Below are 16,894 nucleotides of genomic sequence, written 5' to 3'. Positions count from 1 at the left end.
CTACTTTCCTACTGCCTTCATCCAATCCTTCTTACTCCTTTCCATGGCAAGCTGTATGTAGGGCATCACCGTTGTCAATGGCTACATCCCATCCTCTCAGTGAAAAAGGTCCAAATGCTCTGTCATGGCACGGCTAATCATCAGTCGGTTCTCGATCATGTCGGAATAGAATCCCTTGATTCTTTTGCGTTTGTCATCTTGCCCAACAATCGCGAGATTAAAGCTCGTCACAGTCATTCAATCCCGGAAATCCTACTCAGAATGCCACAGACAAGGTTTAGACTTTCCAGATTCTCATGAATGCCGCCATCAATTCTAGCTTATACCACGAAGACTCTGATCTCACGGAATGGAAGGCTCGGTTGTCAGGCGAGGGCAACCATGCGTCGTGCATCAGGAATCCAAGAGATACACACTCTAGCTTTCGCTTGTAGAACGGAAGTGGTTGTCGGGCACACGTTCATAGGGACGGATGATGATGAGTGTCACAGATCATCACATCCATCAGGTTGAAGTACGAATGGTATCTTAGAGCAGGAATAAATCAAATTGAATAGAAAATAGTAGTAATTGCATTACAACTTGAGGTACAACAGAGCTCCACACCCTTAATCTATGGTGTGTAGAGACTCCACCGTTGAAAATACATAAGTGAAGGTCCAGGCATGGCCGAATGGCCAGCCCCCAAAATATGATATGAATTCAAAAATAGGGAGAAGGACCTATGGTCAAAAGACCGAATGGTCAAAGACACCGAATACAATAGTAAAAAGTTCTATTTATACTAGACTAGCTACTAGGGTTTGCAGAAGTAAGTAATTGATGCAGAAATCCACTTCCGGGGCCCACTTGGTGTGTGCTTGGGCTGAGCTTGAACTTTACACGAGCTGAGACTTCTTTTGGAGTTGAACGCCAAGTTGTAACGTGTTTTTGGCGTTCAACTCTGGTTCGTGACGTGTTTCTGGCGTTTGACTCCAGAATGCAGCATGGAACTAGCGTTGAGCGCCAGTTTACATCGTCTAATCACAAATAAAGTATGAACTATTATATATTGATGGAAAGCTCTGGATGTCTACTTTTCAATGCCGTTGAGAGCACGCCATTTGGAGTTCTGTAGCTCCAGAAAATCTATTTCGAGTGCAGGGAGGTCAGAATCCAACAGCATCAGTAGTCCTTTGTCAGCCTTTTATCAGAGTTTTGCTCAGGTCCCTCAATTTCAGCCAGAAATTACCTGAAATCACAGAAAAACACACAAACTAATAGTAAAGTCCAGAAATGTGAATTTAGCATAAAAACTAATGAAAACATCCCTAAAAATAGCTAGATTATACTAAAAACTATCTAAAAACAATGCCAAAAAGCGTATAAATTATCCGCTCATCACAACACCAAACTTAAATTGTTGCTTGTTCCCAAGTAACTAAAAATAAATTAGGATAAAAAGAAGAGAATATACTATAAATCCCAAAATATCAATGAATGTTAATTCTAATTAGATGAGCGGGACTTGTAGTTTTTTGCTTCTGAACAGTTTTGGCATCTCACTTTCTCCTTTGAAGTTTAGAATGATTGGCATCTATAGGAACTTAGAATTTCAGATAGTGTTATTGATTCTCCTAGTTAAGTTTGTTGATTCTTGAACACAGCTACTTTTATGAGTCTTGGCTGTGGCCCTAAGCACTTTGTTTTCCAGTATTACTACCGGATACATAAATGCCACAGACACATGATTGGGTGAACCTTTTCAGATTGTGACTCAGCTTTGCTAAAGTCCCCAGTTAGAGGTGTCCAGAGCTCTTAAGCACATTCTTTTTGCTTTGGATCACGACTTTAACCACTCAGTCTCAAGCTTTTCACTTGGACCTGCATGCCACAAGCACATGGTTAGGGAAAGCTTGATTTAGCCGCTTAGGCCTGGATTTTATTTCCTTGGGCCCTCCTATCCATTGATGCTCAAAGCCTTGGATCCTTTTTACCCTTGCCTTTTGGTTTTAAGGGCTATTGGCTTTTTCTGCTTGCTTTTTCTTTTTTTTCTTTTTTCTATTTAATTTTTTTTCACTTTTTTTTCGCAAGCTTTTGCTATTCACTGCTTTTTCTTGCTTCAAGAATCAATTTTCATGATTTTTTAGATTGTCAATAACATTTCTCTTTGTTCATCATTCTTTCAAGAGCCAACAATTTTAACATTCATAAACAACAAGATCAAAAATATGCACTGTTCAAGCATTCATTCAGAAAACAAAAAGTATTGTCACCACATCAATATAATTAAACTAAATTCAAGGATAATTTTGAAATTCATGTACTTCTTGTTCTTTTGAATTAGAAACATTTTTCATTTAAGAGAGGTGAAGGATTCATGGAATTATTTATAGCCTTAAGACATAGTTACTACATACTAATTATCATGTAATAAAGACACAAACAAAGATAACATAAAGCTTAAAAATCGAAAAACAGAGAATCAAGAACAAGGAAGTTAAGGAATGAGTCCACCTTAGTGAGGGTGGTGCCTTCTTGAAGGACCAATGGTGCTTTTTGAGCTCCTCTATGTCTCTTCCTTGCCTTTGTTGCTTGATCCCTAGTGATTTTGGTGCTCCTATCCTTAGTTGCTCCCAATAATTATGTGGAGGAACATGTATCCCCTGAGGTATCTCAGGGATCTCTTGATTTGCAGTCAAATGCTCTACTACTGAGCTATGGATTCTTGAGATGAATCTCTCCATCTCCCATGACTCGGAGGTGGAAGCAATTGTCTTTCCTTTTCTCTTTTCTTTTTTTTTTTGAGGTTTCTCTGGCCTTAGGTGCCATCAATGGTTATGGAAAAGCAAAAAAAAGCTATGCTTTTACCACACCAAACTTAGAATGTTGCTCGCCCTCGAGCAAAAGAAGAAAGAATGGAAGGAAAAGAAGAAATGGAGGAGAGGGAGAGATGTGTATGGTTCGGCCATATGGGTGGGATTGGGTGGGGATGAGATGGATGGATGTGAGTGGTGAAGAGGTGATGGGGAAGAGGGATTAAGGTGATTGGTGAAGAAGAGAGAAGGTGAGTTGAGGTATGTGGGGATCCTGTGGGGTCCACAGATCCTGAGGTGTCAAGGATTTACATCCCTGCACCAATTAGGCGTGTAAAACGCCTTTGTATGCACTTCTGGCGTTTAAACGCCAGAGTGATGCTTGTTTTGGGCGTTCAACGCCCATTTGCAGCATGTTTCTGGCGTTGAACGCTAGTTCCATGCTTGTTTCTGGCGTTCAGCGCCAGCTCTCCTCAAGGTATTTTCCTGGCGTTTAAACGCCAGGATGTTGCTTGTTTCTAGCGTTCAACGCCAGATCCATGCTCTGTTCTGGCGTTGAACGCCAGCCAGATGCTCCTTACTGGCGTTTGAACGCCAGTAAGTCCTTCCTCCAGGGTGTGATTTTTCTTCTGTTGTTTTTTATTCTGTTTTTAATTTTAGTATTTTTTTCGTGACTCCACATGATCATGAACCTAACAAAACATTAAAGAACAATAAAAGAAAAATAAAAATAGTTAAAATAAAAATTGGGTTGCCTCCCAATAAGCGCTTCTTTAATGTCAATAGCTTGACAGTGGGCTCTCATGGAGCCTCACAGGTGATCAGGTCAATGTTGTAGACTCCCAACACCAAACTTAGAGTTTGAATGTGGGGATTCAATACCAAACTTAGAGTTTGGCTGTGGCCTCTCAACACCAAACTTAGAGTTTGATTGTGGGGGCTTTGTTTGACTCTGTACTGAGAGAAGCTTTTCATGCTTCCTCTCCATTGTTAAAGAAGAAGATCCTTGAGCCTTAAACACAAGGTAGTCCCCATTCAATTGAAGGACTAATTCTCCTCTGTTAACATCTATCACAGCTCCTGCTGTGGCTAGGAAAGGTCTTCTAAGGATGATGCATTCATCCTCCCCCTTCCTAGTGTCTAAGATTATGAAATCAGCAGGGATGTAAAGGCCTTTAACCTTCACTAATACGTCCTCTACTAATTCATAAGCTTGTCTTACTGACTTGTTTGCCATTTATAATTAGAGCATGGCAGGTTGTACCTCAATGATTCCCAGCTTCTCCATTACAGAGAGTGGCATAAGATTTATACCTGACCCCAGGTCACACAGAGCTTTTTCAAAGATCATGGTGCCTATGGTGCAGGGTATTACAAATTTGCCAGGATCTTGTCTCTTTTGAGGTAAAGTTTGCTGAACCCATGTATCTAGTTCACTAATGAGCAAGGAAGGTTCACCTTCCCAAGTCTCATTACCAAATAACTTGGCATTCAGCTTCATGATAGCTCCTAAATATTGAGCAACTTGCTCTCCAGTTATATTTTCATCCTCTTCAGAGGAAGAATAGTCTTTAGAGCTCATGAATGGCAGAAGGAGGTTTAATGGAATCTCTATGGTCTCTATATGAGCCTCAGATTCCCTTGGGTCCTCAATAGGGAACTCCTTCTTGCTTGAGAGACGTCCCATGAGGTCTTCCTCATTGGGATTCACGTCCTCTCCTTCCTCTCTAGGTTCGGCCATATTGATTATATCAATTGCCTTGCACTCTCTTTTTGGATTCTCTTTAGTATTGCTTGGGAGAGTACTAGGAGGAGTTTCAGTGATTTTCTTACTCAGCTGGCCCACTTGTGCCTCTAGATTTCTAATGGAGGACCTTGTTTCACTCATGAAACTTAAAGTGGCCTTAGACAGATCAGAGACTAAGTTTGCTAAGTTAGAGGTGCTCTGTTCAGAATTCTCTATCTATTGCTGAGAAGATGATGGATAAGGCTTGATACTGTTGAGCCTATTTCTTCCACCATTATTAAAGCTTTGTTGAGGCTTTTATTGATCCTTCCATGAGAAATTTGGATGATTTCTCCATGATGAATTATAAGTGTTTCCATAAGGTTCACCCATATAATTTACCTCTGCTATTGCATGGTTCTCAGGATCATAAGCTTCTTCTTCAGAAGATGCCTCTTTAGTACTGTTGGAAGCATTTTGCCATCCATTCAAACTTTGAGAAATCATGTTGACTTGCTGAGTCAACATTTTGTTCTGAGCCAATATGGCATTCAGAGCATCAATTTCAAGAACTCCCTTCCTTTGAGGCATCTCATTATTCACGGAATTTCTTTCAGAAGTGTACATGAACTGGTTATTTGCAACCATGTCAATAAGTTCTTGAGCTTCTGCAGGCGTTTTTTTTAGGTGAATGGTTCCACCTGCAAAATGGTCCAGTGACATCTTAGAGAACTCAGATAGACCATAATAGAATATATCTATCATGGTCCATTCTGAAAACATGTCAGAAGGACATCTTTTGGTCATGTGTTTGTATCTTTCCCAAGCTTCATAGAGGGATTCACCATCTTTTTGTTTGAAGGTCTGAACATCCACTCTAAGCTTGCTCAGCTTTTGAGGAGGAAAGAATTTAGCCAAGAAGGCCATGACCAGCTTATCCCAGGAGTCCAGGCTATCCTTAGGTTGAGAGTCCAACCATGCTCTAGCTTTGTCTCTTACAGTAAAAGGGAAAAATATGAGCCTGTAGACTTCAGGATCTACTCCATTAGTCTTAACAGTCTCACAAATCTGCAAGAACTCAGTTAAGAATTGGTAGGGATCTTCTAATGGATGTCCATAAAACTTGCAGTTTTGTTGCATTAGAGCAACTAATTGAGGTTTCAGCTCAAAATTGTTTGCTCCAATGGCAGGAATTGAGATGCTTCTTCCATCAAACTTGGAAGTAGGTGTAGTATAATCACCAAGCATCCTCCTTGCATTATTGTTGTTGGGTTCGGCTGCCATATCCTTTTCTTGTTCGAAAATTTCAGCAAGGTTGTCTCTGGATTGTTATAATTTAGCTTCTCTTAGTTTCCTCTTCAGAGTCCTTTCTGGTTCAGGATCAGCTTCAACAAGAATGCCTTTTTTCTTATTCCTGCTCATATGAAAGAGAAGAGAGCAGAAAAAGAAGAAGAATCCTCTATGTCACAGTAAAGAGGTTCCTTATTGTTAGTAGAGGAAGAAAGGGAATAAAGAAAGGAGAATCCAAACACAAAGGTGAGGATAGGGGCAGAGATTTGAGATGAAGACAAGTGTTAGTGAATGAATAAATAAATAAGATGAGAAACAGAAGTTTTTGAAAATAATTTTTGAAAAGGAGTTAATGATTTTCGAAAATTAAGATAAGAAATAAAATTAAAATTAAAATTTAAAACAATTAATTAATTAAAAAGAATTTTTTTGAAAAAGAGGGAGGTATTTTCGAAAATTAGAGAGAGAAAAGTTGTTAGGTGGTTTTGAAAAAGATAAGAAACAAACAAAAAGTCAAATAGTTAGAAAAAGAATTGAAAATTAATTTGAAAAGATAAGAAGATAAGAAGTTAGAAAAGATATTTTAAAATCAAATTTTTGAAAAAAATAAAATTTTGAAAAAAAATATGATATAAAAGATAAGATAAAAAGATATGATTAAAAAGATATGGTTAGAAAAGATTTAATTTTTAAAATTAAAATTAATTACTTAACTAACAAGAAACTAAAAGATAAGATTCTAGAATTTAAAGATTGAACCTTTCTTAACAAGAAAGTAACAAATTTCAAATTTTTGAACCAATCACATTACTTGTTAGTTAAGTTTCGAAAATTTTGAAATAAAATTAAGAAAAGATTTTGAAAATAATTTTTGAAATTTTCGAAAATCATAAAAGAAAAATGAAAAAGATTTGAATTTTGAAAAAGTTTTAAAAAGATAAGATTTTTAAAATTTGAAACTTTGACTTGACTTACAAGAAACAACAAATTTTAAAATTTTTTTTGACTAAGTCAACCCAAATTTTCGAAATTTTGAGAGAAAAAAGGAAAAGATATTTTTTTATTTTTGAATTTTTAATTACGAGAGAGAAAAACATTAAAAATGACTCACAACATAAAAATTATGAATCAAAACACATGATGCAAGCAAGAACACTATGAATGTCAAGATGAACACCAAGAACACTTTGAAGATCATGATGAACATCAAGAACATATTTTTGAAAATTTTTTATGCAAAGAAAACATGCAAGACACCAAACTTAGAAATCTTTAATGCTTAGACACTATGAATGCAAAAATGCACATGAAAAACAACAAAAGATACAAAACAAGAAAACATCAAGATCAAACAAGAAGACTTACCAAGAACAACTTGAAGATCATGAAGAACACCATGAATGCATGAGTTTTCGAAAATTGCAAGAACAAGATGAATATGCAATTGACACCAAACTTATAAATTGACTCAAGACTCAAACAAGAAACACAATATTTTTAATTTTTATAATTTTATTATTTTTGGATTTTATTTTATATTTTTCGAAAAACATATAGGAAAAAGGAAGTAATGAATTCAAAGTCCTCAATCAAAATCCCAGGTTAGTCTAAAGCTTGATGGCCAGCCAAGTTTCAGCATACCATTTTGAAACTCTAGAATTCATTCTTAAAAACTCTGAAGGATTTTTCGAAAATAGAGGGAGAGAATCTTTGAAAAATATTTTTGAAAAATTTTTGAAAAGAAAATAAAAAAAGAAAATTACCTAATCTGAGCAACAAGATGAACCGTCAGTTGTCCATACTCGAACAATCCCCGGCAACGGCGCCAAAAACTTGGTGGACGAAATTGTGATTCATACTTAAATTGTTGTTCGAAATTGATTCCCTGGTAATGGTCCCAAAAACTTGGTGCTCAATACCATGATCTAACATAATTTCACAACTTCGCTCAACTAACCAGCAAGTGTACTGAGTCGTCCAAGTAATAAACCTTACGTGAGTAAGGGTCTATCCCACAGAGATTGTTGGTATGAAGCAAGCTATGGTCATCTTGTAAAATCTCAGTCAGGCGGATAATAAATGGTTATGGAGTTTTCGAATAATAATAATAAATAAACTGAAAATAAAGATAGAAATACTTATGTAAATCATCGGTGGGAATTTCAGATAGGCGTATGAAGATGTTGTGCTCCTTCTGAATCTCTGCTTTCCTACTACCTTCATCCAATCCTTCTTACTCCTTTCCATGGCAAGCTGTATGTAGGGCATCACCGTTGTCAATGGCTACATCCCATCCTCTCAGTGAAAAAGGTCCAAATGCTCTGTCATGGCACGGCTAATCATCTGTCGGTTCTCGATCATGTCGGAATAGAGTCCCTTGATTCTTTTGCGTTTGTCATCACGCCCAACAATCGTGAGTTTAAAGCTCGTCACAGTCATTCAATCCTGGAATCCTACTCGGAATACCATAAACAAGGTTTAGACTTTCCAGATTCTCATGAATGCCGCCATCAATTCTAGCTTATACCACGAAGACTCTGATCTCACGGAATGGAAGGCTCGATTGTCAGGCAAGGGCAACCATGTGTCGTGCATCAGGAATCTAAGAGATACACACTCTAGCTTTCGCTTGTAGAACGGAAGTGGTTGTCAGGCACGCATTCATAGGGACGGATGATGATGAGTGTCACAGATCATCACATCCATCAGGTTGAAGTACGAATGGTATCTTAGAACAGGAATAAATCGAATTGAATAGAAAATAGTAGTAATTGCATTAAAACTTGAGGTACAGCAGAGCTCCACACCCTTAATCTATGGTGTGTAGAGACTCCACCATTGAAAATACATAAGTGAAGGTCCAGGCATGGCCGAATGGCCAGCCCCCAAAATATGATATAAATTCGAAAATAGGGAGAAGGACCTATGGTCAAAAGACCGAATGGTCAAAGACACCGAATACAATAGTAAAAAGTCCTATTTATACTAGACTAGCTACTAGGATTTACAGAAGTAAGTAATTGATGCAGAAATCCACTTCCGGGGCCCACTTGGTGTGTGCTTGGGCTGAGCTTGAACTTTACATGAGCTGAGGCTTCTTTTGGAGTTGAACGCCAAGTTGTAACGTGTTTTTGGCGTTCAACTCTGGTTCGTGACGTGTTTCTGGCGTTTGACTCCAGAATGCAGCATGGAACTGGAGTTGAGCTCCAGTTTACGTCATCTAATCACGAATAAATTATGGACTATTATATATTGCTGAAAAGCTTTGGATGTCTACTTTCTAACGCTATTAAGAGCGCGCCATTTGGAGTTCTGTAGCTCCAGAAAATCCATTTCGAGTGCAGGGAGGTCAGAATCCAACAACATCAGCAGTCCTTTGTCAGCCTTTTATCAGAGTTTTGCTCAAGTCCTTCAATTTCAGCCAGAAATTACCTAAAATCATAGAAAAATACACAAACTCATAGTAAAGTCCAAAATGTAAATTTAGCATAAAAACTAATGAAAACATCCCTAAAAATAGCTAGATTATACTAAAAACTATCTAAAAACAATGCCAAAAAGCGTATAAATTATCCGCTCATCAACCTCACATCTCAACGCAAGCGGGATGAACCACCGCCCTTACGCCGCCGCCAGTACCTCAACAGGCGGGATCCAACCACCGTCCCTGTCGAGCGCATAGCGTCTTAACAATCTCAGTATAAAACAATTATTCAGTGGTTTTCATAAAACATTTTTCAGTATGGCATGGATCCATCATTTCATTCCGAGTCCCCGACTCATCTCAACCACTGACAATTCAACATTTCCATTCTGAACTCATTAGTTCATCACTTTCTCAATTTATTTTCAATAATCATCAATTCACTACTCTTCCTTCTCTCTCAACCAAACCCATCCTCAGTACACCAGAAACCTAAGCCTCTGTTCTCTAACTTTTCACAATAATACCAAATTAAATCTCCTAAGACCTTTCCCATGTTCTAATACCTGAAAACAAGTCAAAGCATCTGAAATTAGTGTCACAGAAGTTTACAAACTCATTGGGAAGGTGAAATAGTTTAAAAACAAAGTTTAGTTGAAAAACAAGACATGTGCGTACGCATAGGGGTGTGCGTGCGCATGCCCAGAGAGAATTTCAAAACGTGTGCGTATGCATAGAGGTGTGCGTACACACAGGTACCAAATTTTACAATTCTATTCGCTCGCACAAGGTGTGCTAGTGCCCTCCACAGAATGCACCTTCCAACGTATCCATGCGCACATGTTGTAAAACTTCGTTGGTTATCTGCGCGCACAGGTTGTGCTAGTGCTCTAAACAGAAAGCCTTCCTCTGTGTGCGTACGCACAAGACTGTGCATGCGCACAGGTTTGAAAAATCATAGAGGTGTGCGTGCGTACAAGGCTGTGTGTGCGCACACAAACCAGAAATCACAAAATTCTGCAACATTGCAGAATTTCAAATTTTGACACCAAACTTTCCACAATCATATCTTTTTCTACCAAATTTGGATTTCTATAAAATTTACACCATTTTAAAGCTTGTTCAATTTTCTTTCATTTGATATAAAATAAATTGAATTTCAAGCACGGTAGCTCAAGATGTGATTCATGGAAGTTCACTAAAATTTCAGTTTTACCAAAAGTTCTCAAAGTTTCAATTTTCCACGATCCTCAACCAAAATCAAACCAAAACCATACCAAACTTCCATTTACCTCATAACTCACCCTTCGTATCACATTCCACCATTCATACCAAACTTTCCTTCACATTTCAATATTATCAACCATCAAACATCAAATATATAACACTATAATCAATTATCCACCAACACCTTCATCAATAATAAATCTATCAATACCAAACATCATAATCAATCTCATTTCATCCCAATTTAAATATTTAACACCATATTTATCATTTCAACATCATAATTCATCAACATACTCAAAAATCATCAATCCATCATAATTCATCATAAATCATCATTCAACAAGTCAACAACCAATTCAATTCAAACCTATCCTATGGGTCAATAGCTTAAATGTCCACAAATATTATATATTACATAGAGGAAACCGAAACAATACCTTGGCCGATTCCTAATATGTTCCAAAACTCAAATTGAGTGCAAAGTCAAGCCTCCAACCATAATTCAAGCCACCAATCAACCCCAACAAGCATCATCTCAATTCCAAAAGGCTTCCAAACTCACAATAATCAAGCTATATACACACAAATCATAACCAATCAACCTAGGACTCATCATAATTAAAATTTCACAAGAGTTCAAGACCTCTTGCCTTGCCCAACAATTTTGGAAGCCAAACCCAACGTTAATCAAGTGTTAGAGTGTACCTAATCAGTCAAAATCATAAAATTTCACTTAATCAAAAACCCTAGAATTTCGAAATTTTGGAAGGAAGAACCGAGAAGGATTCGTGATTTTCTTACCATTTTTTTGGATAGATTTTGTAGAGCTCTTCGCAAGGATCGCGTGGCCGCAAACGGTGCGACGATCGGAGCTCCGTAGCTCAAGTTATGAGCTTGGGAAGTTCTATGTGAATAGTGACAATGGAGTCTTCTCTCCTTCCTCTCTTATCAGCTGGTGTGTGTTGTGTTTATGAGAGTAGTGTGCTGAATGGGTTCATTAAATGAACCTATATATATGTTGGGCTTGGGCCCAACTTGGACCCGGTCCAACCTGTTAGCGTTTTTAGCCTATTTGTCCCAACTTTGGGCCAAAATTTTAAAATTAACGCCTCATTTTCTATTTTTAATATTTTTCTAAGGTTTTTGACTGTTTTAAATTTTTCTCATACAGTACCGGCAGACTTGAACCGGTTCAACCAGTTCGGCTGCCAATTCGCGGGTTTTTTCGGTTTTTCGTAGAAAATACATTTTCTGTCTCAGAAAAATCTACTGAGTCCAAAAATCATATTTAAATCCTCAAATTCTCATTCTAAATTTTTGAAACCTAATTTGGGCGATATTAATTAACTAACTAGATGATTAATTAGTCGCAGTTCTTACAGAGAAGATTCATGATTTAGAAACTATTCCTTTGGATAGCTCGATTTCTACACTATAGGTGGTATGCAGTTTGTGGATTGTATGTGTGACTTAGGCGCCTGTGTCAGCACTATGCCATTATCTGTATATGATGCTTTGAAGATTCCACCGTTGAAAAGGTCGGCAGCTCATTTTGTTTTGGCAGATAAGAGCATAATCTCTGTGGTTGGCATTGCGGAAGACATCTTGGTGAGCATTAAGGGGTTAATTTTTCCTATTGATTTCTACATTCTTGAGATGCCCCCTAATGACTCAGGAAGACCATCATCTATCTTGTTTGGGAGGCCATTCTTAAAGACCTCTCGGTTTAAATTGGATGCCTTCTCAGGTACATATTCCTTTGAAATAGATGGAAGAGCAGTGAGTTTCAACCTTGATGAAGCTATGAAGCATCCACCGGAAGACCACTCTATCTTCCAGTGTGATATTATTGATAAAGTTGTGGCTGAAGTCCACCACGATACAGTTGATGAGAAGAACATGGTTCAAGATGCAAGTGTGGGGAAGCTCTCTGAGTATACTAAAGACACCTTGCCACCTCCAGTAGTTCCAGATGATCAAGTGCCAAGCCATGACCTAACTATGGAGATAAAGCCCTTTCAAACCTCACCTCAAGTATACTTATCTTGAAGATAATCAAAAGCTCCCAGTGATCATTGCAAAGGAACTTACTTCCCAACAAGAGGAGCGACTATTTATTGGGGAGAGTTTGGTGGACATAGTTGGTATAACCCCTCAAGTTTGTGAGCACCGCATTTTTCTAGAGGAGGGAGCTAAGCCTATCCGTCAACCTCAAAGGAGGTTGAACCCAACAATTCAAGAAGTTGTGAAGAAGGAAGTGACGTGATTGCTTGAAGCCAACATTATCTATCCAATCTCGGATAGTGAATGGGTTAGTCCAGTACAAGTGGTTCCAAAGAAGTCCAGCATCACAATAGTGAAGAATGAGCATGGTGAACTCATGGCTACAAGGGTACAAAATTCCTAGGGAGTGTGCATTGACTACAAGCGCTTGAAAGTCTCTAAGGTGCTTGATGGGCTCTTGAGCGGGTAAACCATAGAATTTAGGAAGTAGATTGATCAATACGGTCTTCAGTTCAAAATCAGCAGTCAAATTCGGATGATGCACTTGAAATGGTTGAAGAGTAAAATCTGGAGCTCCCGCTTCCTTGAGAGTGATCCTTCTAGGAGTAGCCATAGTATCTGCACCTAAATCAATAGAAGAGACGTCAATGGATTTAGTAGGAGAGGAGTTAGTTTTTCCTCAAATGACGCTTCAGACTCAACCTCGGGTAAGTTTGGTGAATTGGACGAAACCCCTTCACCACCCTCGGAGGCTAACCGACACCGAGCTCACCTAATATGTGAAATGGTTTTTTCAATTTCAGGATCAAATACGGCTAGGCTCGGATCCGGTAATGAATGCATCATTCAATAAAAGAAACATAGAGCTCATCGCAACAAAGTATACTAAGAAAAATAAATAATAAATACTACTAATAAACAAAAAGCACACAAATAAAAGATACAATTATGTAAATATAAATATATTTACACCAACCAATTACTTAGCACATATATGCAACTCCCCGGCAATGACACCAAAAGTTGATAGGTGGATAAATGCCGGTTAAGAATTTCTAAAAAGTAGTTTCTAAAACAACATTGCAAGTATAGCCTTAACCGACGAAATTTCCACTATCAATTTTGAATGTGTCACAATTAATAATAGATAACCGGGAGTAGAATCTCGAGTCCTTTTCCTAAGAGTTGACACAAGATGCAAATTACTGGTTAGAATTTTTCTGAATATTTTTGAAATTGATAATGGAAAAATAAATAGCTAGAAATTAAAGCAATGGATAGCTAGCAAAAGTTGATAATTAATCAAAATAAAAGGCCTTGGTTAGGTGAGAGAATTGGAATTTCTATCCTTGTTGTCTTTCCCAAGTGTAATGATAAAGGTTCATTGCTCCCACTTAGTTATCCTCTAGCAACTGAAGAAAGGTCAAGTGGGCTGACGATCAGATTTTCTATCGGTAAAGAATTTCACAAATATGATCGTGTTGTAAGTATAGTTTTTAAACCAACAGAGAATCCTTTCGTACAAAAATTTTGTTTGTCACTTAAGCAAACCCATAAAAATAAATAACCGAAGTATTCAAACCTCGGGTCGTCTTCTCAAGGAATTGCAGGGAAGTATGATTTATTATTGGTTATGGAAAAAGATATATTTTATTTTGGGTTTTTGAAATAGGAAACAAGTAATGTAAAATAACAAGTCATTAAAATAATAACTAATAAAACTCTTGGCAAGGTATGAGACTTGGAAGTTCTATCCTAGTTATCCTTATCAATTGAGATGAGAATTGGCTTTTGCTTCCACTTGGTCAACCTCTAACTATGAATTTAAGTGGATAAATCAATTTGATTCCTCAAGTCCTAGTCTTTCCCTTGGAAAGGCTAGAGTTAGTGGTATCCAAATTAATTAGCAAGGAATTCTAATTTTCAATCAACACCTCGAGTTTGATAACTCAAGCGTCACCAATTACTTAACCAAAGCCAAAAGGGAAGAAAATCTACTTGAATGAAAATAATTTGGATAAATTGAAAGCGTCCATAACATAAATAAAATAAAACAATCTTATATCTGAAATACCTCAAATTATATTAAATAGAATATTTAAATCTAACATGGAAAGGTTCACAAGCTAAATTGAAAAGATAAATATCAATTAAAGTAATAAAATAAAAGTAGAAAATAAATCAAAGGAACATTGAACCTGTGATGAAGAAGAAATAATCTTAAATCCTAAAACTAAGAGAAATCCTAATTCCTAAAACCTAAGAGAGAGGAGAGAACCTCTCTCTCTAAAAACTACATCTAAATTATGAAAAGTGAATTATGAGTCGTATATGAATTGTTCAATTATGAATGCACGCATTCCTCCACTTTATAGCCTCTAATATGTGTTTTCTGGGCCGAGAAATGGGTCAAAAACAGCCCAGAATTCGCTGGTTATGAAATCAAACACGCTGATTTTCGTCACTGCAACGCGTCCGCGTGGAGAACGCATTCGCGTCGCCTAGCTGTACGGTCACTATGAAAAATTATATATCAAATCAAAGCCCCGGACGTTAGCTTTCCAACGCAACTGAAACCGCCTCATTTGGACCTTTGTAGCTCAAATTATGACCGTTTGAGTGCAAAGAGATCTGGCTGACAGCTTTGGCAATTCCTTCAGTTTCTTGTATTCCTTCCACTTTTGTATGTTTCCTTTCCATCCTCTAAGCCATCCCTACCCTTTAATCTCTGAAATCACTTAACACACATATCACGACATCGAATGGTAATAAGAGAGGATTAAACATAGCAAAATTAAAGTCCAAAGAAGCATGTTTTCAATCATAGCACAAAATCCGGAAAGAAAAAGTAAAACCATGCAAATAGTATGAATAAGTGGGTAAAGAGTTGATATAAACCACTCAATTGAGTACAAGATAAACCATAAAATAGTGGTTTATCATGGGCGTCACTAACTCTAGCTCACTAGTCATAGTCACTTCATAGGGAAGGACTATAGTTACTGAGAATTGAGCTAGACAGCAATTTCCAATTACAGATTAATACTTGGGTATAAAAACTCAAGGGGTTCCAATTAATCAACCCCACCTAATTTGGAAAATTTACTCCATTAACGTGAATGCCATTTCCAAAAACACATGGTGGGTGTAAATAAAAGACATGATAATTATGAGAAATTAATTTAATCGAAATTAGCACTATCAATAATTAACTATGATCAAACAAGTAATAAAAATAAACATAAAAATAATTCAATGCATTAATAAAATTCAAGAGTAACAAGATCCAAACATAAATTCAATAACCAAATGAAAAAGAGTATTAAGGGAATTAAAGAAGAAACTAGAAATTAAATGATGAGGAATGAAGGTAGCAGTAGCTCTCCCAAGATCCAATTCGAAATAAAAATAAGAATGCCAAAACCCTAGAGAGAAGTAGGAGTTTCTCTCACTAGAATTCAAAACTAATCAAAAACTAAAGTGAAAAGTGAAGTATCTTCAGTCTCAGCTCCATCCCAGCCTCTAGTATGCGTTTTCGGGCTTGAAACTGGGTCCAAATCAACCCAGAAATTGCCCCAACGAGTTTTGTTAACTGCATCACGTGATGCTCTGTCACATGTACGCGTCACTGAACGACGCTCCTGGTCATGCGCACGCGTCATCCATGCGCACGCGTCAGCCATGCGTGCGCGTCGTTCTTCGCTTCTCAAGTCTTTAATTTCTTGTGTTCCTTCCACTTTAACATTCTTCATCTTCATCCTTTAAGCCATTCATGCCCTATAAACATGAAAACACTTAACAAACACATCACAACATCAAATGGTAATAAAGGAGAATTAAAACTTAACAACATTAAGGCCTAGGAGGCATGTTTTCAATCATAGCACAAAATTGGTAAGGAAGCTTAAAAACATGCAATTTACATGAATAAGTGTGAGAGTAGTTGACAAAACCCACTCAATTCAATCCAAAATATATGATAAAATAGTGGTGTATCAGATGGCGACACGGGTAGGGGGTGACAGCACAGACGACGCGAGCTAGCAGTAGCTCTCCCGACAGCCAGCCCGCGACGGCGCTCTTCCTTTCCTTGGCCTTTCTCCCTCGCACACTCTCCATCTCAACATCTCTCTTTCTCTTCTTCGTCAACGCTAGCGGGGACGCGTGGGTCAGCGGCTCCAAGGCAGATCAGCGGTTCAGCGGCGACGGTTTGGGCTAGACGGCGCAGAGTGCGGCTCCCTCTTTCCATTCCCGATCTCTCTTCTCTGATTCCCACTGTGTGTATTTTTCCGTTTTTCCTTTCTCTTTTATTCTTTTCTTTCCTGGTGGGTAAGGGTTTTGGAAAGGGGAAGGTTGCGGCTACTAAATTAAAGGGGGTGGGGTGTCTAAGTTGTATTAGGATTAGGAATTGGGTGATTTAGGTAT

At 37.8% G+C, this 16,894-nt stretch overlaps 1 non-coding gene across 1 annotated transcript; it reads left to right on the top strand.

Moving 5' to 3' along the window:
• The first annotated feature begins 5,302 nt into the window (after positions 1 to 5,302).
• LOC130964348 (small nucleolar RNA R71) lies at positions 5,303 to 5,406 on the top strand. Its single transcript, XR_009080445.1, has one exon. It is a non-coding gene; the product is annotated as a small nucleolar RNA R71 (small nucleolar RNA).
• The last annotated feature ends 11,488 nt before the right edge of the window (positions 5,407 to 16,894 follow it).

Source organism: Arachis stenosperma, chromosome 2, assembly GCF_014773155.1.
Source record: "Arachis stenosperma cultivar V10309 chromosome 2, arast.V10309.gnm1.PFL2, whole genome shotgun sequence".
NCBI lineage: Eukaryota > Viridiplantae > Streptophyta > Magnoliopsida > Fabales > Fabaceae > Arachis > Arachis stenosperma.
This window is presented reverse-complemented; position numbering and strand designations above follow the sequence as displayed.